At 40.1% G+C, this 25,240-nt stretch overlaps 2 long non-coding RNA genes across 3 annotated transcripts in view; one reads left to right on the forward strand and one right to left on the reverse strand.

Moving 5' to 3' along the window:
- LOC135204732 (uncharacterized) overlaps window positions 1-11,509 on the reverse strand; it is a 267,367-nt gene extending 255,858 nt beyond the window's left edge. For both annotated transcript variants that reach the window (XR_010312318.1, XR_010312319.1), the window contains exon 1: window positions 11,427-11,509. This is a non-coding gene — a long non-coding RNA (uncharacterized LOC135204732). The remainder of the gene's footprint in view (window positions 1-11,426) is intronic.
- The window catches only part of LOC135204731 (uncharacterized), a 442,014-nt gene that overhangs the window by 114,659 nt on the left and 302,115 nt on the right, over window positions 1-25,240 (forward strand). The gene's annotated exons all lie outside the window — the stretch shown is intronic.

Here is a 25,240-nt window from a genome sequence, read left to right on the forward strand (position 1 = left end):
TCCGAGATGAAATCGAGCGTCACTGATCCCCATCCCCTCGAGTGCTTAACATAGAACCAAAAACCGTGAGTTCTCCTCCTCTCTTTGCCAATGTCAGGACCAGCAAGAAGACAATCTTGAGGGTCAGATCCCTGTCTGACGACTCTCGGAGTGGCTCAAAGGGTCTACAAGTCAAACTCCTATGTACGAGAGTCACATCCCACCCCAGGGGCCTGAGTTCCCTGGGTGGGCAAGACCTCTTGAAGCTCTTCATTAGGAGCAAAATTTTCATTGAAGTGGAAAGATTGACTCCTCGCCGTTTAAGGACTAGGGCCAGGGCAGCTCTGTATCTTTTAACTGCTGAGACAGAGAGAAGCTTCTCTCAGCGAAGAAAGACAAGGAAATCCACTACCTGCAGAAGACGGGCCACTTCCCCTGGTACACTGCTGCAGAGGACTGTCTGAGGTACCCAGCCATCTCTGTTGCTGCTCAGCGAGAAAAGCCTCTCACTCGCAAGAGATGGTGGATAACCGCCAGCCGTGAAGACACAGGGGCCAAACTGCTCAGTGGTACCGTTCCACGTGTGGTTGGCACAGGAGGTTGTGCCAGGGGGGAATCTCTCGTGGTGCCTCGGAGAGAAGAGCCACCAGGTCCGGATACCAAATGGCCTCGGGCCATTTGGGTGCCACCAGAATCATCCGAAGATTGCTGGTGACCAGCACTCTGCTGATCACCTTACGAATCAGGCAGAACGGGGGAAAGACGTAGACTATGAGATTGTCCCCCGGGTGCTGGAACATGTCCTCTGCAGCAGCCCATGGGTCCGGCACGACGGAGAAGAAAACCTCAAGTTTTCTGTTGTGCCGGGTGGCGAACAGATCCACGACTGGACACCCCCACAGGTCGAAGAGCCTTTCCGCCACATCTGGGTGAAGAGACAATTCGGTCCCAATCATCTGATTCCGGGGGCTGAGCTTGTCCGCCACTACATTCCTCTTGCCTGGAATGTATCTGGCTGACAGCTCTACCGAGTGAATACGTCCACTCGTGCACTGCATCGTCAACTGGTGCAACGGGAGGGACGCTAGGCCCCCCTGTTTGTTGACGTATGCCACTACAGTGGTGTTATCGCTCATCAACACCACGTAGATGTGTCCATCACTCGTTCCCGGAACTCTTGGAGTGTGAGGAACGCAGCCTTGAGTTCCAGAACGTTGATGTGAAGGTGCTTGTCGTGATGGTTCACACGCCTGCAACCAGCGATGCGTTTGAGAACAGCAACATCTCCGGAGGGGGAGTGTGCAGGGGCACTCCTATTGCAAGGTTCCTGTCATCTAGCCACCAAGCCAGGTCCTCCCTCACTTCCTCTGTGAGAGGAACAAGGAAGGACTGCGGATCTCGTGCTTGTGACCAAAACTCCTTTAGTCTACACTGAAGAGACCGCAGGTGAGGACGCCCGTAAGGGACTAACTTCTCCAGTGACGACAGGTGACCAATCACGACTTGCCACTGCTGAGCTGACTGCTCCCATCGAGACAGGAACCGTCTAGCTGCCTCCCTAAACCTACTGATCCGCAAGCCTGCGGGGAAGACTCGTGCTGCTACCGTGTCGATCAGCATGCCCGGGTACTTCATCCTCTGCTTGGGCTTGAGATCTGACTTCTCAAAGTTCGCCACAATCCCCAGATCGAGGCAGAAGTTGAGGAGTTGATCCCAGGACCAGCCAATCGTCGAGATACCTCATCAGATGTATCCCGACCGAATGGGCCCAAGCTGACACCAGAGTGAACACTCATGTGAACACCTGTGAGGCGGTAGAGAGACCAAAACAAAGTGCCCTGAAACTGGTACACTGTCCCATCGAGGATGAAGCGGAGGCACTCCTGGAGAAACTGATGGATGGGTATTTGGAAATATGCATCCTTCAAGTCTACCGAAAGCATGAAGCCGTTCTCCCTGATGGAGTCGAGCACTGAGCGTGCCTTTTCCATCGTGAATCGAGTCTGGCGAACGAATCGGTTCAAGGGAGAGAGATCTATCACCGGTTGCCAGCCCCCCCCCCCCCCCCCCCACCCCCCCCTCCCACCCATGAGTTCTCCACTAGGAAGAGTCAGCGGTTAAAAGCCCAGCAACTGATCTCATACGACCTCCACAGCTCGTTTGCTCAGCATGAACTTGACTTCTTCCCGAAGTGATACGTCCCTGGCAAGAAACCAGGGAACTATATGGTTCTGAAGGTGGGACCCGGGTGAGAAGTGAGGGGTCGGCCGCGAATAGAAGGGTAGTAGATATCCCTCCCTGAAGGTACAATCCACTACCCAGGTATTTGGCTCTGTAGCGCTGCCAAGTTCCCCAAATGGCTCGTCAGGCAACAGCCCCCCCCTTCTGGCAGCAGTGGTGAGGGGGAAGCGCCCGTCCCCTAGCTTTTCCCGTTCTTCGACTTCCGCTTAGGCAGAAACCCCCACGGGTTTTTTGGAGTGGGATGGTTCAGGACGGAGGAGGAGCTGGACGCTCACTCTTAGAAAGCAGAGAAGTCGAAAGGCGTGTGGGTCGCTTTCCTTTCGATTTTGAGTCACGTCAACGCACGTCTGATGTCTTGGCAGAAGGACGAGCTAGCCGAGCGCTTGAGGCTTGGCCGCAGTTGCTCGAGGGCTGCCCAGAAGCTTCAAGACTGCCTGGTGTACCAAAGAGGTCACTGTCCTCAGTGCACAGCTGTTCCACCGCAGCATCCACCATCCCTCCAGGTGTTACATCACGGGAACCTGGCCGGCCCCCTGGTCAACCCGAAGTGAGAAGATGCGTCCTGACGGTCTCAGGCCCAGGTTGGCCGTCTGGTGGGCGAGGTAGGAAATGGCCCTACCTACCAGGACCTGGACAGTCTCCTGAATGCCAAAGTCTCCCTTCGGGGAGAGATGGGGTCCTGAGGCAGGCTGCGACTCTGGACACCGTGAGAGACCACCAAAGGTCCAGCCAGGAGACCTGCTTGGAAGGCTTGCCCATGGCATGTCGGCTTCCAGGGCCGATGCCTCGTTGATAGTTGGAGAACAAAAGGTTCTCAGCCAGAACAGGTGATGGAAGAGGCACCCCGGAGTTAGCCAGCCTCGCATAACCGAGGGTTAAACCTGCTTGGTCGGGCAACGGAACCTCCGGAAAGCACGTTAGAACGCGGCCGCTGACAGGGTAGAGGAAGGAGAAGCAGCTTGTCCGACCTGCCGGACCTTAAGAGAGCCTTCCTTTCCGTGGAGGACGAGGAGAGTTCACCTGGCCCAGCAACACCATTGGCCAAGGAAGACCGGGGCAAAACCCACCAATCATCCTGGCGGTTGCAGCATTACCCAGGTGGTAGAGATGGTCGTCGTTGGTACCACGTCACCGGGCCCATTGGGTTACAGGAGCGGCCAGTGTCCAGGGTGGGCAGCAGCCCCTCCCCTTGAATGCTGGGGGTTCCCGCTTCGCCCGGAGGGGGGGTGGGGGGGGGGGGTCGAGCCCATCCCAAGCAGACAGAAAGACCCCGTGTTACAATTGGGACAGGTCGAATGGAAACAAGGCGGAACCACGACACGTCCCCCGGAGGGGAAAGAGCCCATAACGAGGGAGCTGACTAGGAGGGGGAGGAAATAAAGGGAAGACATTGTCCGTAACCAGAGGTGGTCACTGGAGAGCTTTCCGTAGGACCCCTTGGTCCGGTTTACGCACCTTCCTATCCTCTTGTAGCGGCTCCAACTGCTCTTCCGACCACGGACATTAGCATTACATTAACAAGGTTAGGCCACAAGAGCACTCACGCCCTCGGCACCGAGTACACGATAAAATGGGGAGTCCACATGGTTCGGTGGACCTAAAGGTCCCACAGTGACGGCCCTCCATACCAGGGCATAACTCTCTGGTTGGGTTGGTTGGGGGGGCTTGCATGTAGCCTTGACATGATGCAAACCACAAGTCACAATGAAAAAAACAATTTAGTAAGTACTAACTGAGGATTCACACTACAACTACTACAAGTAAGAGAAAAAAGAGTTATACAAGGCTATCAACTTCTTTGTATTGAACGGTGAGAAAAGCTCACGACGATGGCGGGGCAGAGAGCGGTGAACAAACAAAAACATCCTCATCCGACAGGCAAGCCGAAAGCAAAGTGGATAATGATTAACCCTTCCAGTCGGCGCGGGGGACTTCCCGAACCATCGTACAAGCAGGTTACTTACCCAAACTACCCTTTGCTTAGAAAGCTTACGACCCAGTCCAGCTGGCGCCGTAAGTATTCTCCCCTATGTAAAGGACCGAGGGTGGGTTGTATTACGTATCAGAACCTAAAAGTGGGTTTGTAGATTACAATTGAATTTAAATATTGGATATCAAACACCGTACAAATACAATTTATTTAAAAAACTTTAAAAAAAAACCAAAAATAAACAAAAGATCCCAACCAGGAAAACAAAAAGTTGATAGACCAGTCAGCAAAGAGCTCACAAAACACACGTCTTCATCGGAAGACGGGCCGTAGGGCCAAAGTGGAAAAGTGGAGTGTTTACATCCGGGGCCAGGCTGTAGCCTAACCCGCCATGCCCACGGTACGGGGTTACTGCCTAACCAACCCCTTGTTCAAGAATTTAACGGCCATAAATTCCAGCTACACCAAATCTAATTTCACAGTTGATGTCGGTTAGTGGTTAGCCTAGGCTAGTCTGTCAGTTTTACATGTTAGAGTAGTGGTTTTTAAAGATCTGTATTACAATGTAAGGGGTTCCTAGGCTAGCCTAGGGTCAAATTTGTATTTTTCTTGCAAAGTAATGGCGGGTCAAAAAATTTTCCGTGATGTCAAGAAAGGGGTCATCAAAAAAGGGTTCTTTTTATGCCAAAGTAGTAATGGAGGGTTAAACTTTTGTATTTAAAAGGTCAACCGTAACAAAACCAAAAATAGGGGGAAACACCGCAGTGGAGCCATCGTCATCACATGGCTCAGCCTTATTCACTTGATATTTATTTGGTGAAACAAGAATGCAATTACATCTTTAAGCATACCATTCAAAAGATTGAAGTTTCGGCAACATAATGTATAATATGAAAGTAAAATATGTTTTTTCAAGGCAGTTTTGAAATCCAATATGGTGGCACCCGCGTGATGTGCCGTTCGTAACCACAGCCAAGCCACCATCTTTCCCAGCCTTCCCAGCACTCATTTGAACAATGTTAGCTTATATATGTAACGTTTATTGATCTTACTCAAGATTGCAGTTGTAATCAGCACAATAAAACATTTTGTTGCCTATATTAGTGAAAGTGTGAAACTTTTTAGTCCCGGGGTCATGGTTTAAACTGGAATTTATTTTTACCTTGTAATCAGTGGCTTTATCCTTACTGCCATCACAACTGAAACTCCACAGTGCTTATTTGAATGTAATTATACACATGTTGGTCTTAATTCACTCCAAATTACAGGCAGCACACGAGTTTATGAGGTTTACAAGTTTACTTGGAAAGAGATAAATGAGACCTTTCTCAGGTCTGATCTCGAAAGAGAGAACAAAACACAATAAAAGAAAATAACACTCAATATAATAATAAAAAATAGCTTTAACAAATTGTTAATTATTTACTTTACTCATTATTTAGTTTAACTTTACTTTGTTACTTCAAAATGTTTATTTAATTCATGTCAATTATTCATTTTTTGCAACCAAATTACCCAGAAAAATTATAAATATTTCTGAAGTACATTCAAGCAGACAACAGCAAAATGACCCATTGTTGCCAATCTAGTGAAGCTTCCCACATAAGCTGATGCATATACAAACTGTTTCCATGAATTCTAGTTGTCATAGTAATGCAATAATGATAAAATTGCCCTAATATGTATATATACTACAAATAGATATGCTAATTTCACTTATTTCCCCGGTTTTGTGCAAGTCTTATACCCAGTTTGGAAGGTAAACACATACCAATTGGCAACACTGATAAACAATTGAAGAGCGCAAAGAACGCCGGAGGTACCGTTCACAAGCAAAACTATTGATATTTGAGTAAGGAATCTAGTTACGTTGTCAACAACAAATATTTTCAAATTAATAATCATGAATATGTAAAAATATTTGCCGGTTAACTATTTATTTAAATAATTATCTAGTGCATGCTTCTTCTTCTTCTACCAAAAATCGTAGTTTCCTTAAAAAAGTAGTAGTTGGAAGTTGTTGCTATGATTGTTGTGCTGAAAGTGCCCCAGCGTCTATGGGTACAAGTGGTGTGCGGATTTAGCACAGGAAATGGGAAGTTTGTTGACACAAGTGACTCCGCAAACATCGAGATGACGTCAAACTTCGAAATATCGGTAGTTGTAAGTAAAAATTTCGAAAGCATCATGGAAGTAGTGTGCACTGCATATGGCCAGACTTTTCATTACCCTTTGTTTAATCTTAAAATATGGCCTTAATTTCTAACTTTGGAGAAAATACTTACTTCCAAATAAGAGTAGAGGTCTCGAGCTGTTCCTCTCACCACCAACACCTCTTGACTGATGACCATCTCCGGCGTCATGACGTGTTAAAGTACTTTTTCGGAGGGTGACCTCAAACACTGTAGTCAGTGGCTCGACAAGTCCATATATACGCTAACATTGTTCAATGAGTGCTGGGGAAGGCTGGGAAAGATGGTGCTTTGGCTGTGTTTATGAACGGCATGTCACGCGGTTTGCTGTCATATTGGATTTCAAAACTGCTTGAAAACATATTTTACAAAGACCTCACATGCTTATTTTAATTTGTATGGCGCTTTCATATATCACATTATGTTGCGGGAAACTTCAATCTTTGAATGTATGCTTAAAGATATATTGCATTCTTGTTTCACCATTAAGTATTGAGTGAATAAGGCTGAACCACGTGATGACGATGGCTCCATTGTGGTGTTTCCCCCTATAGTCTAGGCTAGCTGTGTCCTTTTGTATGTAGAGTGCCTAATTCTCTGTGACCCCTGAGGCTAGTGCATGAAGCGAAACAATACCTCTTGCCAGAACAAACGAGCTTGCCAAGAATATTAAAATATGTGGATACAGCACGAAGCGGCATTCCGCCACATTCTTACTGACAGTACAGATTAAGAAATTCACCATTAAAATCTAATTTCACAGTAATGTCGGTTAGTGGTAGCCTAGGCTAGTCTGTCGTTTTACATGCAGAGTAGTGGTTCAAAGTTCTGTATGCAAGGTAAGGGGTCCTAGGCTATCCTAGGTCAAACTTGTTTGCAAAGTAACGGGTCAAAACATTTGGTAGTCTGCCTATTCGTCCGGCAGGCCTCGTAACTCCCTTCTGCCCCGCCCGTGCCGCCAATCCCTTAGCCAAGGTAAGTAGTTCCACCTGAAACAGCTGACCGCCAAAACAGCTGACAACCTTGTGTGCCCAGACCCAAAAAGCCATGCGACCTCAGTCTCTGATTGTTGCCCTCCCCGACATGGCTGTGTCCTCGTGCCATCCCACTCACCAACACTTTGACGCCGCCCCAATCCGGTCACATTGATGGATTTGGGTGTCCTTTGTAGTGACGAAAGGTCATTGCTTATATTTTTAATGAAAAGTGGCCTTATTGGCGATTTTAGCGGTCAATGCAATCAGTGTGAAGAAGGCACAATCGGCCTGGTGAAGCATGGTGAAACCTTCCAGCAGCGGTGTAATGTCTGATGCTGTAGGAAACTGAAAGCAATTCGGACTGGCTCCTTCTTCTCTGGGTCACACCTATCCTACAAGACTATATTAGGCATGATCCATTGCTGGATTTACGAACTTCCCCAGAAATATGTACGGATGACTCTGAATATCGGTTCTTATGGAGGAGTTATGGAGTTCCATTTGACAACGTCTGTGTGTGAGAGAGAGAGAGAGAGAGAGAGAGAGAGAGAGAGAGAGAGAGAGAGAGAGAGTAATTGGTGGTTGGATGGTTAACAACTATATAGCCTGTTGGTGAGTTCTGGCTGGGTTGTCTGCTGTTGTTGTTAGAGTTCTGTGTTTTGAGTGAGTTTTCAGTCAGTCTTTGGTGAGAGCTGGTGATAGTTAGTAGTGTTGGAGGAGTCAATTAAAGGCCTTGGAAATTGGTTGAGTTTTGTGTTTTGTTTTGTTGTTGTTTTGTTATTTGATGTTGGTTGCTTAGGAGTAGTTGTGCTGTGAGGTTTTTGTTGGGTTGTATGTGAGTTCCTGTTGGATTGTATGTGAGTTGTTGAGGGTTGTTGTTGGTGTTGTTAGTGGGTGTGTGTTGCTTTTTTTTGTGTTGTTTTTTTTGTGTTGGTAATTGTTTGTGCATTGGTCTTTTGTTGTGTTGTTGAGTTTTTGTTGTTATGTGTGAGGTTGTGGTTGTATTCCTTGGTTGTGTTGTTAGGTTTTGGTTGTGTTCCTTGTTGTTGTTGAGTTGTGGGGTTGTGGTCTTTGGGTGTTGTTGTTGGGTTGTGGTTGTGTTCCTGTTTAGGTGTTGTGTTCCTGTTTTGTTGTTGCGTAATTTTGGTTGTGGGTTGTGGTTGTGGGTTGTGGTTGTTTTCTCTGCGACCTCGACGGCAGACAGCACAGCAAAGCCCGGAGTATCTGGAGTGTCGGTAAGTACATGTGTTTTGCATTTTTTTTTTTTTTTTTTTTTTTTTGTAGGTATAGGTCAATTGTCCTGCGTGTATTTTGTTATGTAAAGAAGAAAGTGTGACTGAGGGTGAGTTGGGCAGCTGGAGCGATTATGTTTAAGTGGGGGGATTTGCCCGCTTGTTTTTTAAGCTTGTGATCCCGGCACATTCTGACCATACCATAGTCGATTGGTACAATTTCTGCCGGGAAGTTTGTATTGAGATTTTGGTGCAGGACAACCGGAAAATCGGGAGGCCAGGACACATCGTGGAAATTGACGAATCCAAATTTGGGAAGAGAAAATTCCATAAAGGTAGACGTGTCGATGGTTGTTGGGTCCTCGGCGGGATTGATCGCGAAACAAAGGACCCATTCTTTCAAGTTGTTCCCGATAGATCAGCAGAAACACTCCTCCCAATTTTAATCGAAAACATACACCCAGAGTCAACCGTAATTTCAGATTGTTGGAAATCATACCACACTTCAAGTCAGCATTTCAAAACACACCTTAACGTAAATCACTCCCTACATTTTGTTGATCCCGATGATACATGCATACACACAAACATGATAGAATCCACATGGCGGGTCTTGAAACGTAATGTTTTGCCTAGAAGTGGTACCGTAAAAAATTTGTATGATTCATATTTTTCCATGTATTGCATTAAGAAGCGTTACCTTTCAAATGTAGATTGTTCTTTTAAAGCTTTTTTAGAACTAGTTAAACGTGCTTATCCATTAAATAGAGTACTTCAACACCCGTCAAAATGCGGTCTAATTCCACTGAAACACAACAATCATCGATAGATCGCTCCTCCCAAACGGATCCGTTCAAAACACAAGTGTTTGTTCCCCAATTTCATCCGGCCCGATCCCGCCAAAATCACTCCATCCAGCCCCGAAGAGAGGAAGATTCGAGCCGTCCGACTTGTCCGATGATTCCGATTTCCAACCCACCTAAGGTAAGTCCGGTTTTATACATTTTTATTTTATTTTATGCCACTTTTTCTTGCCACAACATACGAGCTTGCCAAGAATCTTTAAAAATGTCAGTAAGGCGCAAAGTGCCGTCTGACCGCGCCAAAACTAATTTTTTTGTTTTTTTGGTCTATGCATTTTTTTCTTGCCAGAACATACCAGCTTGCCAAGAATCTTTAAAAAATGTCGGTAAGGCGCGAAACCCTGTCCGACGCGCGAAAACTAATTTTTTTTGGTTTTTTTTTTTTTGGTAGCATTTTTTCCTTGCCAGAAAATACAACTTAAAATCTTTAAAAAAATTTTTTTGTCAGAAGGCGCGTAGCGCAAAAATCAGAAGCGCCGAAACAATTTTTTTTTTGTTTTTTTGGTCTATGCATTTTTTTTTTTTCTTTCCTTTGCCAGAACATACCAAGCTTGCCAAGAATCTTTAAAAATGTCGGTAAGGCGCGAAGCCCTATCCCTCCGGACGCGCCGAAACTCTTTTTTTTTTTTTTTAATTTTTTTTTTTTTTTTGGTCTATGCATTTTTTCCTTGCCAGAACATACAAGCTTGCCAAGAATCTTTAAAAATGTCAGTAGCGTGCGTAAGTTTTCGCCATCCGACCGCGCCGAACTAATTTTTTTTTTTTGTATCATTTTTTTTTTTTTTGGTCTATGCATTTTTTTGCCAGAACTGCAAGATTGAACAAGGAATCTTTAAAAATCGGTGTAGGTGCGGTTAGCGCCATCCCGGAACCCCCCCCCCCCCCGAAAATAATCTTTTTTGTTTAGGTTTGCATTTTTTCTGGCCAGGTACGAAGCTTGTCAAGAATTCTTTAAAAATGTCGGTAAGGCGCGAAGCGCCATCCGACCGCCACCGAAACTAATTATTTTTTGTTTTTTTGGTCTATGCCTTTTTCTCCTTTTTTTCCAAAGTAGGCCAACGAAAACAGTGTTAGGCCACCCGTTCTAAGTCAGGTTAGGTGGGTTCATTTGGTTAGGGTTATTTTTAGTTAGGTACGTGGGTCTCTTTTGTTTTTGTTCTCTATGCATCTTGTGCCCAAATGTTTTCGTAGGCTAACAGCCCATATGTTCGGTCTATGAATGCAGAGTATGGGGTCAACCACACAGCCGTTACGTGGATTTCCTAGTGTGAATTTTCGTTGTCTTTGTTTTCCCCAAAAAACCCAGTTTCCCAATACATCCCCCCTTACCGTTTTCGGCACATTTTCACCTAAAACTAGTATTTCCATGTTCATTTCCGCGTCGGTGGCTTCCCCCACCCAAAAACCCTGGTTCCCAAAACTTCCCCTTTTACCGTTTTTATAGACTTTTGGATATTCCATTACTGCACGTTTTCAAAAATCGCGCCAAAACATACGTCCGCCATCTTGTTTGCATTCGTCCGCTGATTCTATAGCAGACGGTACTCTTACCCGACGAATCGACAGGCGCTCCAAACATTTTGTATGTAGAGTAAGCGAATCAAAGGTTTGTATGCAAAGTAATGGGTCAACCATAAACATGTACATTACTGTCTCTCTACACCGGGAATTGAGAGTTTCCATCGTCGTAAACGTCCGAAGCCATTTCCCCCCACCCCAAATCCAAAAACCCCGTTTCCCACAAGGGTCCTTTCCACTAAGTCAACAACAAAATCGTTGTTCATAACAATTACAGTAATGTTCCCCATCTCAATTCCAGAACTGCAGTAGAGCTACATGTAGTAGATAGATAATTACAGATTTTTTCCCACAAAAATCGATCTTCCGCGGATAGGAGACCCCTCCGTACTAGTCCTTATACATATGGGCAATACACAGACAATATACAGTCATTACTAATACAGTCTACACAAAGTCTATAAATAGTTTATAGGTAACCTGTGCTAACTCACCTATTAAGACAGGAATTGTGTATTCACAGAGTAATATTCAATATCAGACGTTTGAATAGAAGTCACCAGTCAATGGAGTAGCATCAGTAGTAGTAGTAGGCGGGATACATCTGTGAAACGGCTCCTTTCTTGTTTTATTGGTTCCTGGTTATGAGGTGCAAAGCTTTATTCCCTTAATTATTTACTTTACTCATTATTTAGTTTAACTTTACTTTATGTTATTTCAAAATTTTGACTCTAATTCATGTCTATTTTCCCATTTTTGCCACAAAATTACCCCCAAAAATTACAGATATTTCTAAATCAGATATAATACAATATTTCTACTTTACTTTTTAACCCAACCACCTCTCATTTCTTCTTCTTTAAATCTGAGGCAGAGCCGTTATAGCTACTTAGCTTTGACATCCATCCCTTTCCAGGTTAATTAGGAACATTCTTAATTTTGAGGGCTATCCTTATATGTTCTTCCAGCTTTCTGTTAGGGGATGTCAGTGTCCCTAAATTTAAGTCCTGGTTTCTTTTTTGTAACGATTTCACATGAATAAATGTTCGGTGGTGTCCTCCTCCACTCTGCATATTTCACAGACCTCGTCCTTAAATTTGCCCCATTAAGTTCAACAGATTCAGTCTGGCTTTCATTATGATACACGCATCCTTTGTTTCTAGTTCCCTTAATTGTGTACTTGTTTTCCTTGAAGTTATCTATGAACCTCAGCTTCTTCATTTCTTTCCTCTTTCCTCTCAAAGTCTCTTGGATATCTGATTCAATTCTTATTTTTTTTATCTTTATTTCCCTTTTCAGTGCTTTTTTTGGAACATGGTCATGAGAACAAGTCTTCTTCTTCTTCTTCGACCTCCTGAGAGTCGTTCCATTGAGGAGGAAGTTTGTTGAATATCAAGTGCTTGATTTTAGCCCACAGATTCTCTCTCTCTCTCTCTCTCTCTCTCTCTCTCTCTCTCTCTCTCTCTCTCTCTCTCTCTCTCTCTCTCTCTCTCTCTCTCTCTCTCCTGTCGACCTGATTCAGCTTCTGATCGTTACCAGGTCTTTTTCCTGAGGGCTTTCATTGTCCAGAGGGGGATAAAAATAGAAATAAAGCAATAAAATTGGAATGTGAAAACGTTATTAAAAACATAAATGACCAAGAATCATTATTAATATTAGAAGATTTTAATGGCCATGTAGGTGTCTTAGGCCACCAGAATACAGACAGAAACGGGGAAATAATACTAGAATGGATGAATGAACATAGGCTAATACTACTTAATGGAGATGACAGATGCAACGGAGTCTACACTTGGGAGAGGATGCAGATGAAAAGTTTAATAGATTTTTCTTTAGTCAATGAGAAGGTCTATGAAAATTGTGAGGAGATGGTAATTGATGAAGACAAAAATGAATTTGATATCAAATACTTCGAAACAGATGAAGGTAGCCTAAAGGACTTTATTAAAAAAAACTAGAAGATATCTTAATGGATAAAGACATAGACAGAATCTCAGAAATGGACTTGTCAATAAAAAAAGTAGCAGAAGACAAGTTAGTGAGAACATATAGGAGAAAGATGTTAGTAGAGGAAGAAGTAGAAGAGCAACCCTGGTTCAATGAAGAAATCAGAAAAGATATTAAGGAAAGGAAAGAGATGAATAGGAAGAAAAGATATGAGAGAGACAATGTCGTAAAGGAAAGTCTAGAGAAGAAAAGAAAAAAGAAGTGCAGCTATTAATAAAAGAAGAGATAACTATTTATGAAAGAAAATAACAGAAGAAATAAGAAGAAACAAAATTAAAGAGCTCTGGGAAAATATTGGTAAGTTAAGAAACAGGCAAAAAACAAGAAAAGAAGTTATACATTTGTATAATGGACAGGAAGCAAGCTAAATGAGGCTGAAACAAAGGACGGATTAGTTAATTATTGGAGAACCATATACAGTAAACACGAAAATAAAATAAAGGAATTCTGGAATGAAGAGAAAAGGATGAAATATGAGAATGAAATGGCAGAAGTAGATGAGTCCATAAGAATTGGAGACTATAGATTCCCCAAAGTACTAAGAGAACACATGGACCTATTGATGGAAGGAAAAAGGAAGATAATACCAATGCAGGAACCTCTGATAACCAAGGAAAAAGTCATAGCTTACCTAAGTAAGCTCAAAGCAAAAAAAGCTGCAGGCCCAGATCGAATCAAACCAGAGCTTTAGAAAGCATTATGGAGAGTAAAACCTGAATAGAAGTATTAGTTAGATGCTACAACAAGGAGCTCGAAATCAAAGGAAAGCCTGAATCTTGGAAGAAATCGAGAACGAAAATGATAGAAAAGAAAAGGAAACCAAGGGCCAAGGATCTAAGACCAATAGCTTTATTAAATATATCCTGCAAAATATTCATGGTGCTGATAAAAGACGAAATAGAAGCACACTTTATGTTGAATGAGGAAGATCACGAATGCCAAGCAGGATTCACAGGAGGGAGTAGGATTGTGTAGAAGATAGCTATAGGGATAGAAAACCATTAATAGTAATAACTATCGATTACAGTAAAGCCTTTGACTCGGTAAAAAGAGAAGTTATGATCGAAGTCATGAAACAGTTCAAAATACATTAAAAAATCATAGAGGCAGTTGCTAATATATACGAAGGGGATACCACATTAATAGACCTAGGGAGGGAGTTGAACAGGAAATGGGAATTATTAGTGGAATTAGGCAAGGGTGCACAGGCTCTACACCACTTTTCAAAATTGATGACATATTTAATAATTAGAAAATGGAGGAGGAAGGGAACAGGATTCGAAAATGAATTATTTTTAGATAGGGACACTTTTCGTTTGCTGGTGATGGGAAATATAAAAGATGCAAGGAAAAGTATAAAGATTTAAATAGATTTAGGAAATAAATGTGAGCTAGAAATAAATAAAGAGAAAAGCTGCATCGTTATTTTCAATATGAAGGAAAAACCAGAAGAGATTGAGGATATAAAAGTGCAGGAGAATATTTAGGAATAAATATTCTTCCGCAATAAAAGTAAACAATCCTAGAAATCTGTTTAAGCTTCAGAAAAAGTAATGATGGACAAAGCACAGAATTTAGCCAACTTAACCCTCTTACGCCGGAGCCCTAAAAATCAAAACGTCTCCCGTATGCCGGGCCTGGTTTGGAGTGAGCGCGGAAGTGGAAAAAATAATTTTTTCAAAAAAATTACAGCGCGCGTACTTTTGAAGATTAAGAGTTCATTTTTGGCTCCTTTTTTTGTCATTGCCTGAAGTTTAGAATGCAACCATCAGATGAAAAATAATATCATTATCATATGTAAATAATGCGATATATGGCAGCGAAAAAAAAAATCATATATAATTGTATTCAAATCACGCTGTGCAGAAAACGGTCAAAGCTAACCAGTTACTTTTTTTTGCGTTGTAGTTTACACTAAATTGCGATACATTTTGATATATAATACATTGTAAAACAATAAAAGCAACACAGGAAAAATATTATCACAAAATGATGTACGAATTCGTAACGAGCGGACGTAAAAAAATGTTATTTTCAAAAATTCACCGTAATTCTAAATAATGTTCTAGAGACTTCCAATTTGTTTCAAAATTAAGACAAATGATTGAATATTACGATACTGTAAGAGTTTTAGATTAGAATTGCAGATTTCGACCATTTCGGACGAGTTAAATTTGACCGAATGTCGAAATTTTAATATATATATTTTTTATATGGACATATTTCGAGATGGAAAAAAGCTACAACCTTCAATTATTTTTATTGTATTCTCATGAATTTGCGCACATTTTGATATATGAAACTCTATAAAAGGCTAATATGAAAAGGAGCAAATATTAGGATAATGCCATGTACGTATTTCGGAGACTTACGGCCGCGAATCGGCGCGCGAAGTGAAGGTAAATATATATTTTTCAAAAATTCACATAAATCACAATATTGTTTTAGAGACTTCAAATCTGTTTCAAAATGAAGAAAAATGACAGAATATTACTAGGCCGTAAGAGTTTTAGCTTACAATTGCGTTTTTCAACTATTTCGGTAGTCAAATTTGACCGAACGTGGTTTTTTTTTCTATTTATCGTGATTTATATGCAAATATTTCGAAAAAGAGAAAAGCTACAACCTTCAATCATTTTAGTTGTATTCTACATGAAATTACGCACATTTTCATATATAAAACTTTATGTAACAGCTAATTTTAAATGGTGCAAACATTTCTACAATCGCACAAAAAATTATGATTTTTTCGGAAGTTACCGCGCGCAACGTAATGTTTTTTTTTTCTTCATAAAATTCACCATAAATCGAAAATATTGTGCTAGAGACTTCCAATTCGTTGCAAAATGAAGGTAAATGATTGAATATTACTAGAATATAAGAGTTTTAGCTTACAATTGCGTTTTTCGACCATTTCGGTAGAGTCCAAAGTTGACCGAAAAGTTGAAATTTTTGCACTTAACGTTATTTATATGAAAATATTTCAAAACCGATAAAAGCTACAACCATGGGTTGTGTTTTGTTGTATTGTGCAGGAAATTGCGCACACCTTTCCATATATAAAACTTTATGTAACGGCAAATTTAAAAGGGTGCAAACATTAGGACAATCGCACGAAAAAATTTATCGGAAGAGTTATCGCACGAACGTAAGGAAAAAGTTTTTTCATAAATTCACCATAAATCGAAATATTGTGCTAGAGACGTCCAATTTGTTGCAAAATGAAGGCAAATGATTAAATATTACTATAATGTAAGAGTTTTAGCTTACAATTGCGTTTCTCGACCATTTCTGTAGAGTCAAAGTTGACCGAAGGTTGAAATTTTTGCACTTATCGTTATTTTATATGAAAAATTTCAAAACTGATAAAAGCTACAATCATGAGTTATTTTTTTTAGTTGTATTGTGCATGAAATGCGCACATTTTCATATATATACTTCATGTAAAGGATAATTTAAAATGGTGCAATAATTATGTCAAAGTGACGAAATAATTTCCGAGATGTGTCACTGATACTTTTTAGTGCGATAAGAAAGAAATTCGCGCTTGCGCGCCTGCGTAGCGATTGTAAACAAAACAACGCCTTGATCCGTGAACTCCCAGCATCCCCCAAGGCGCGTGATACAAAAGTTTTCGGCTGGTAGGCCTATAAGTATTTTTCCGCGAATTTTTAAAAAAACTTTTTTGAGCCGACGTATGATACGTCCAATCGGCATACGGGAGACATTTTGACTCGACGTTTAATACGTCCAATCGGCGTAAGAGGGTTAACCTATTCAGTGATAGAGAAAAGCTGTAACAAAATACTTACAGGTAAAACATACGGGAAAAATATAGCTCTACCATCAGTCTTATATGGGACCAATGTAGTTAATTTAACAGATACAGAAACAGAAAAATTGCAAAGAATAGAGAATAGGGTTTATAGGAAAATATTAGGAGCTTGTAGAAGTACAGTAGTAGCCGCATTAAGGGAGGGGAGATAGGAGCATCTTCCATGAAAAGCAGAATTATAAGTGGAAAGCTAAGTTATGTAAATAATACTAAAATACAAATGGACGGAAAGAGTTACTGGAGAAAATAATTATAGATATGCAAGAAAAGGAAAGAAAATGGTAGAAAACAGTGGAAAAGTACATGCACGAAATTAAAATCTATTTAAGAAAACTGGAAGGAATGTCCAAAACAGAAATTAAGGACAAAGCCAGAATCTGGGACACAGTAAAGTGGAAAGCAGACTTGGAATATAAATTGACCATAAATATATATATAGAAAAAGTGGAAAAGTGAAATAAAAGATGAAGAAATTTACGACAGCACTTTTGGTTCGATACTTCTCTTTAGAGCCAGAACCAACTCACTGAATTTAAATATAACAAAAAGTGACCAGAATGGGAACACTTGTTGTCCTTTTTGTGTTAATAGAGAGGAAGATATTTTTCATTTTCTTTTATGTTGTCTTGCTTACAGAGAAGAATACTACATGAGATCAATTGGCCTTCAGCAACCTGATGAAGAGAATGAAAACGATATTGTTGGAAAATTTCTATTTAGAAAAGAACATGATGAAATAAGAAAAGAGACTTTAAATAAGAAGTGGAAAAAAAAGAGAAAAAAGAATAAAAGAGCTCAACAATTAAAAATAACTCTTAAGATTAAGAGGCGCCATTTACGGCATTGCCTCGACCCATACCAACTAACAACTACACAATTCCCGTCCTAATACGGCAAGTTAGCAGGTTGTTCGCAAATTATAGATAAATGGTTAGATGGGAGAAGCACTTTTGTAAATAGAGAAAGTGAAAAGTTAGTGAGCAAGGCAGAAGATACATCAAGAAATCTTGAAATAAAGCTCATATACACCCAAGGGCTGACAAAAGCAAAATTAATCGAGCTAGTGGGCCTAAAAGAAAACACAATAATGTGCATCACAGAAACACACCTTAAACTGCAAAAATTACTATTTTCAACAAGTATCAGAATGAGACTCAATGAGAGGTGAAGACGACACCAAAGGAGGAGGTCTACTAATAATGTATAGATCCAAAGGAGATATCCAGATGGAAAAAGAAAAGTCAGAACACAAAGACATTCTAATGATAGATTGCAATTATAGAAAGCAAGATTTAACCTAATCCTCGTCTACATGTCACTAGTGATAAAGAAAGAAAATAAAGAAATAACAAGCGCCTTACAGTAACATTAGAGAAGACACAGACCTGCCTGTGATTGTCCTTGGGGATTTCAATGGGCATTTAGGTTTCATAGGGACACAAGAACTTGACCAAAATGGAAAATACGTTGTGGACCTAATGGAAAAATACGACCTAACACTATTAAATGGAGATCCCAGATGCAAGAGATAACCTGGAGTAAAGGAGATCAGAACAGCACTATAGACTTTGCCCTAGTCAACCAAAATATGTATAAAAACTATGAATGTATTGAGATAGATGAGGGAAAATATGAATATGACCTATCAGACCATCACCTCATAAAAGTCCAATTCAGAATGAACACTAAAGTAAGGAAAACATTCAGAAATGAAACAAAAGAAATAAAATATTTGAAAGTTACAAAGGATCTACCAGGAAATACCTTGAATATATAGAGTATAAAGTAAGCCAACAAGACAGAAAAGGAGATCTAACCCAGTTGGAAGAAACAATGAGTGAGGCAAAAGCAAATAACCTAGAGAAGATAATCAAAAGAAGGTTAAGGACGGGAAAGAAAAAGAAGAAATAGAACCAGTATGGGTCACCAAAGAAATAAAGAAAGAATAAGCCAAAGAATGAAAAGCATATGAAGAATATGTAGAAAGGGTTAGAAATGAGATAATGAAGGATAAAAACAAACACAGGAAAATCTGGGAATATATAGACATGCTGAGAGGAAAGACCACATCAGAAAAAGAATGGATAAGGATATACGACAAAAATAAGCAAGAGATGAAGGAAGAAACCCTAGGGAAAGAGCTGGTAAAATTCTGGGAAACAAAATACCAGAAGAAACAAATAGGAGAGATATGGAGTGAAAGCAAGAAAGAACAATATAAACATGACATGGAAGAAATGGTGAAAAGATTAGGACAGCAGATAAAATACCATATATCTTTAAGAGAACACATGCATGGAGTGTATGACCTAACAGAGACAAAAATTAAACCCATGGAAGAAATCAACATAACAGGAGAAGATGTAAAAAATCAACTCGAGAAAATGAAGGCAAATAAAGCACCAGAGCCAGACAGAATGAAGCCAGTTCTGTTCAAATTATTCTTACAAAGTACCAACCTTCAAAGAATTGGCAAGAGAGTGCTTAGCATACTGAAGGGCAGGAAAACACAGAGAAGCTGGTTTAAGTAAAAAACCAACAACTTACAGCCAAGAAACAACATCCCATAGTCAAAGATCTTAGGCCAATTGCTCTAACAAATGCGTCATATACAATTTTCATGGGGATCCTAAAAACCAAAATAGAAAAGCATATTAGACATATAGGAAAAATGAATGAACTGCAATCAGGCTTTACCGCGCAAAGGAGGGCCATCGATAATTTATATATCTTACAATACTGCATACAAGAAATGTACAGAAGAAAGGACCCATTATTTGTTGTATTAATAGACTTCCGAAAAGCATTTGACTCAGTTAATAGAAAAATTCTCATAGAGGTCATGATAAAATATAGGCTGCATCCAGAAGTAATAAATGCAGTTGCAAAGATGTATACAAATGATGTAACAAGACTATGCCTTAACAATATAGAACAAAAAGAGCTAAATGTAACTAATGGAATATGACAGGGATGCAATGGGTCAACTATATTCTTTCCTACTAATAACGTACCTGAATATAGAAAAACTAGAAAATACAACAGAAGGTTTTAGAAATGGAGTTATAAGGATTGTGGCACTATTATATACAGATGATGGATTAATACTAAGACACACACTTGAAGAAATAACAAAAGCAATAAAAACCAAATTATGGAATAGCGAGTGAATGTGGCCTAAACATAAACAAGGACAAGAGTAACATTATATATTAACGACTGTATAGTATCGATGATGTGGAAAATATGGAGCACATAGAAGAAATGAAACTAGTTAAGCAGATAAGATACCTAGAAGTAACAATCAACAATATGGAAGGCTGCTTCAGAGAACAGATAAAAAGAAACCAAATTGAAGCAAAGCAGAAAGGGGCAAATATGGCTAATGCAATCATCATAAAATCTGTAATAGGTTGAAAATAGGAAAGCTGTATTGGAAAAGATTAGCGATCAATGCCATCCCTTCTTGAATGCCATGGAAATCATGAAACTCTAGGAGAAGATAACCATCAATGAATTACAAAAAGTAGGCAATCAAGTAATAGATAGAACAATTCTGAAAGCACCAAGATACGTAGCGATTTAAGCATTAAGATCTGAAATAGGGGCCTCTTTCTTCCTTCCTTCATTCCTGCCACTGAAGAGATATATTATATGAAGAATAAACTCTTCTATCTAAAAAGAACACTTGAGAGTGGTGGAAACAGGCCCCTAAATGAGATAACCAGGGATCAGTAAGAAAACAAGAAAACGCAAGTAAAAGAATATATGAGAGAATTAAACATAAACTTAAGTAAAATTGAAGCAGTTAAAGGTAAACAGCTCAAAGAAATAATAAACAACTGGGACAGAAATGCATGGTAGAGAGAGAGAGAGAGAGAGAGAGAGAGAGAGAGAGAGAGAGAGAGAGAGAGAGAGAGAGAGAGAAATGAATGACGAGACAACATTAAGAGTCTACAGAAAATACTATTAGAAAAACATAAGAGAAGTAATCTGGTATAGCAACACTGAAAAAAACAAAACTGACCAATTGGGCCAGACTACAGGCATACTAGGATTAAATAATAGAAATAGAATAAAAGGGGAAAATACATAATGTTTGTGCTGTGAGGAAAAAAAATAAAAATTTAGAATATGTCTTACTTTACTACCCAGCATAATACAAAGAGATTAGAAATAGGTAGCCATGGTTTTGTGCAGCAGCCATATCAGGGAAATAAAAAGGCATTGGTAGCTAACATCCTCTTCTTTGGAGATCTGCTGAGGGGGAGGTTTGAAAATAGGAAAGAATGTATGAAAGAATTATGGTACTATTGCAGAAAGAAAAATAACTTAAACAAACATAAACAAAGGTGGAATGAAAACCAGCTGAAGAGCCGTTTCTTCAGTAAAGTCCACCTACTACTACTACTACTACTACTACTACTACTACTACTACTACTACTACTACTACTACTACTACTACTACTACTATGCTTTTCCTGTTATTCTCTTTCTCTCTTCTCTTTATTATTTGTCAGTCTTTTCTTCGGCAGCCTTGGTTGTATTTGTTAAAGTTAATGGTTATATGGGATAACCTTCATTTATTGTTTGTGGTTGAGTTTTTCTTTTCTTAGGAACATTGTAGATTCATGAACTCGTATTAAATATTTTCCTTTCATTATCCAGTCTCTCAGGACTAAAGCTTGAGTACGTAAAGGGATTCTGGGCAAGTTAAACACCACTTAGTTTATTTTAAGTCTATAATGCACAGAAGGGTTCACAGTTAGTACACTACACAAAAATTCACAGGGAACAGAGAGGACACCGACACCGCCTTCCCGTATGAGGCTTTGTTCCTTTCTCAACTTTCCTGAGACCTCAAGTGAAGTCTCAAACTAACTTCTACAATTTTGCTCCTCCTTTACTTCAACTAAGACACATCCTACTTCTTCTTGAGTGACTTTTCTAACTTCCGGTGCCACCCCTCGATTAGTCTTATTATTTATCCTAATCTACAGTAACCACCCACTGGAGGTGTCAGTTCAGATTTTCCACTGGAGTTTACAAATTTTTGTTTTGGCAAGCTGCTGCCTTTGTTTGGTCACCTTTTCTAACTTGATTTGCCTGCATTCTGTTCCTACCATACTTCTACCTTCACTCTATGCCTTCATCTACCATAACTCTACCATCACTTTACATATTTCTACCAGCGGATTTGCCTAGCTAATTTCCCTACATATGTTTTCAATAGACTTCTGCTTCCGTCCTAACACTACTACTACGTCGGCTGGAGTACTTATCGTCATTTCTCCTAATTATCTCTCAGTGAGATAAATTTTCTATATTTTTAATTATTTCTCCAATAATTATATCCAACTTTCCCCTTTTCATTAATTAGGTTGGAATCAAAACATCAAATTCAAACGGGAACGAGAAGTCCTTAGGAGACGACGCCCAAAACGTAAACAAACCGCAATTACCGGAATCCATTATTTGCCATGATAATTACCACTAAATTATACAGTTTAATAATAAATTATCTAAATTTTTAATTATATCCCTAAGTGTCCACCAATTGACTTATTAAACAGAGTGAAAACAACCGGAACCATTTCTAAACCAGAACCATAAATAAACACTGTCAAATAGAAGGCGCTCAAAATGTCAACACACTAACACAGCGACGCCATTGACTGCCTTAGCAGCGTAGTAAACTCTATTCAAATGTCTTTTGTCTTCTATAATAATTGCCGTCTTCATACTCAAGACAATACTTAATCAAACGTAATAGTTGATAAATTTCAATAAAGGTAGTTATAGATGTTTATAGATTATATAATAACATCTAGTTAGCCTATGGTACTCCTAGGTTACCCTATAGACCGTAGCCTTCTATGGGGTGTCAACCTGAGACTGTCTAAATGAAACGAGTTATATTTTTATGATATCTCAATGATTTACTCACAGGCTAATGTTAAGTTTAGGCTATAAGTTTCTGTAGGATCTCATTACTGTAGGCTACAGGATGCCTGTATCCTGTATCCTGGCCTACTTTATCCTAAGACTGTCTGGTTCAATGTTACTGTGTGACTTCTTAATGATTCCACTGAAGGTTTAGGTACGGCAGTTTAATTTATAACCCTATAGCCTAGGCTAGGCTATAGCCCCGTGTCCTAAGTTATTTTTTCAATAGACCAAAGGACGAGGGTAGGGATCTAGGGTAAACAACCATGTGGACTGGCCAACTCACTAACTACCACGGCAAGGCCACCCTCTGAAAAAGTACTTTTAACCCCCAAAGACGAGGAGCCACTTTTCTGGCTTTCCAACTCCCGACGCTGAGCCACTTTAGTGGCCCGATTTGAACCGCGCGCCAATACTTTCAGAGACAGATTTCTTACACCAGTACCGTGCTCTCTGATGCCGTATCAATACTTCAGTGTCATTGGCTAAATGTTATTACATCACAATGACATCATTAGAATCCCGTTACTTAATTGGTTAAAAGGTTTATGACGTGGAAAAAAGCAAAAATTCCCGGGAAAACTTCAGTCTCGGCATTGGTTTTGAGTGTTTCGTAACGGCCTCTCGATAACTGTTATCTTTTATCGTTATTTTTGTAATTATTACAGGTTAATATGGGATAAAGACATGATAGAATGATATAAGTTTTTAGTGATAACAGGAATTACCAGTAATGGAATAATTCGTATATCGTATAAGTGAATTCGTAGCAAAAGCTAATATTTTTTTGAATGAACATTGAGATATCATGGTTGGCGTCTTGGTTTCGAGTGATAATCTTTATCATAATTCTTTATTTTTCGTTATTATTGCATGCTGATATTGGATAAAACGAGATATAGAGAAAATGGAGTAATACGAGCTGTAAGTTATGTAAATACATCGCATATCAGTAGTTGCAAAATGTTTTTTACCTTATTATTTTAGGTTGAAAGTTATGGCGTCCCCTTCAGTTTCAAACGAAATCACTGACATTTCATTTTATGAAACAAGTGATGAGGAACTTTCAGATTCTGATGATACTGATAGTGAAATGGAAAGCGGACAGTGATGAGGATGACGGATCATCTTCAGAAGTGAAACAAATACATGTGTATCAGGTGGTGTGTGGGCGTGCCTCATTGGTGAGGATGCTGGCCCTATTCCAGTGCCATTTAGTGCCACCCCAGGACCTATGCATTCTCCACAGGCCGACGCCCCCCAATTGCTTATTTCATTTAATTTATTTTTTCCTGATTCCTTTATGCAGACTATAGTCAATGAAATAAATAGGTACAGTGATTCATTTGTATCTAATAAGAGGGAGTATTTTGCAGTGCCATGCACGAGCAGCCGTTCATAATTGGATAACAGATGGGCACACTAACATCAAAGAAATGAGAGCTTTTATTGGCATAGCTCTCAATATGGGAATTGTGAGATTACCAGAGATAAACGATTACTGGGACACTTGCCATAAACCATCTCCCAAACTTGGTTTCGGGAACATTTTGCCAGAGACAGGTTCAACTGCTCTTGAAATTTTTGCACTTTGCAAACAATGAAGAAATGCCTGCCCAAGACTCTCAAGATTATGATCCGCTTTATAAGATCAAACCAGTTATTGATCATTTTGCACATGTCTTCAAAAGACATTTTCATCCCTCGCAAACATTGCCATAGATGAAAGTATGGTAGGTTTTAGAGGTCGCACACCTCATCTTCGACAGTACATGCCGCAAAAAAGGCATGCAAGGTTTGGTGTCAAGCTGTGGTGCCTTTGTGATACTGAAACTGGCTATACTCATACCTTTGAGGTGTATAAGGGGGTCAGGCAGGAAGATAGGAGTGGTGAGGGTTTCACTTACAATTTAGTAATGCGTTTGATGAGGCAGGCTGACCTTCAATATCAAGGTTACCATCTAGGACTTGCTAATTATTTTACCTCTCCCCAGCTATTCCAGGACCTGTACAACATGAAAACTACTGCTACTGGTACAGTAAGAAAAAGTAGGAAGGGGCTTCCAAAGAATTGCGTAAATGCCTCCTTGGCAAACCAGAAAGTGTGTGAAAGGAGGAAGGGACCTCTTTTGTGTGTTGCATTCAAGGATGGTAAAAACCAACCAATTTTTCTTTCAAACAAAACAAAATCAAAGGGGGGTTATTCTGACTATACAAAAATAGCAGGGGGAAGGTGGTAACAAAACCCAATGTTGTCATTGATTATAACAAATGTATGGGGGGTGGGGGGCGTCGACCTCAAAGACTCAAAGCTGTACAAGTATTTGGCTGAGATGGCGCACGTCAAATGGACAACAAAGGTGGCCTTTGCTCTTTTTGGGACTGCTGTTCTAAACAGTTATATACTGTACATAAAGCATACAAGCTCCCAGAACAGAATGCCACGAAAGCACTACATGCTTTCAATAATTGAGGCTTGGTTGAGGACTACAGACCGAAAAGGCCCATCACACAAAAGAA

The sequence above is a fragment of the Macrobrachium nipponense genome, chromosome 47 (assembly GCF_015104395.2).
Source record: "Macrobrachium nipponense isolate FS-2020 chromosome 47, ASM1510439v2, whole genome shotgun sequence".
NCBI lineage: Eukaryota > Metazoa > Arthropoda > Malacostraca > Decapoda > Palaemonidae > Macrobrachium > Macrobrachium nipponense.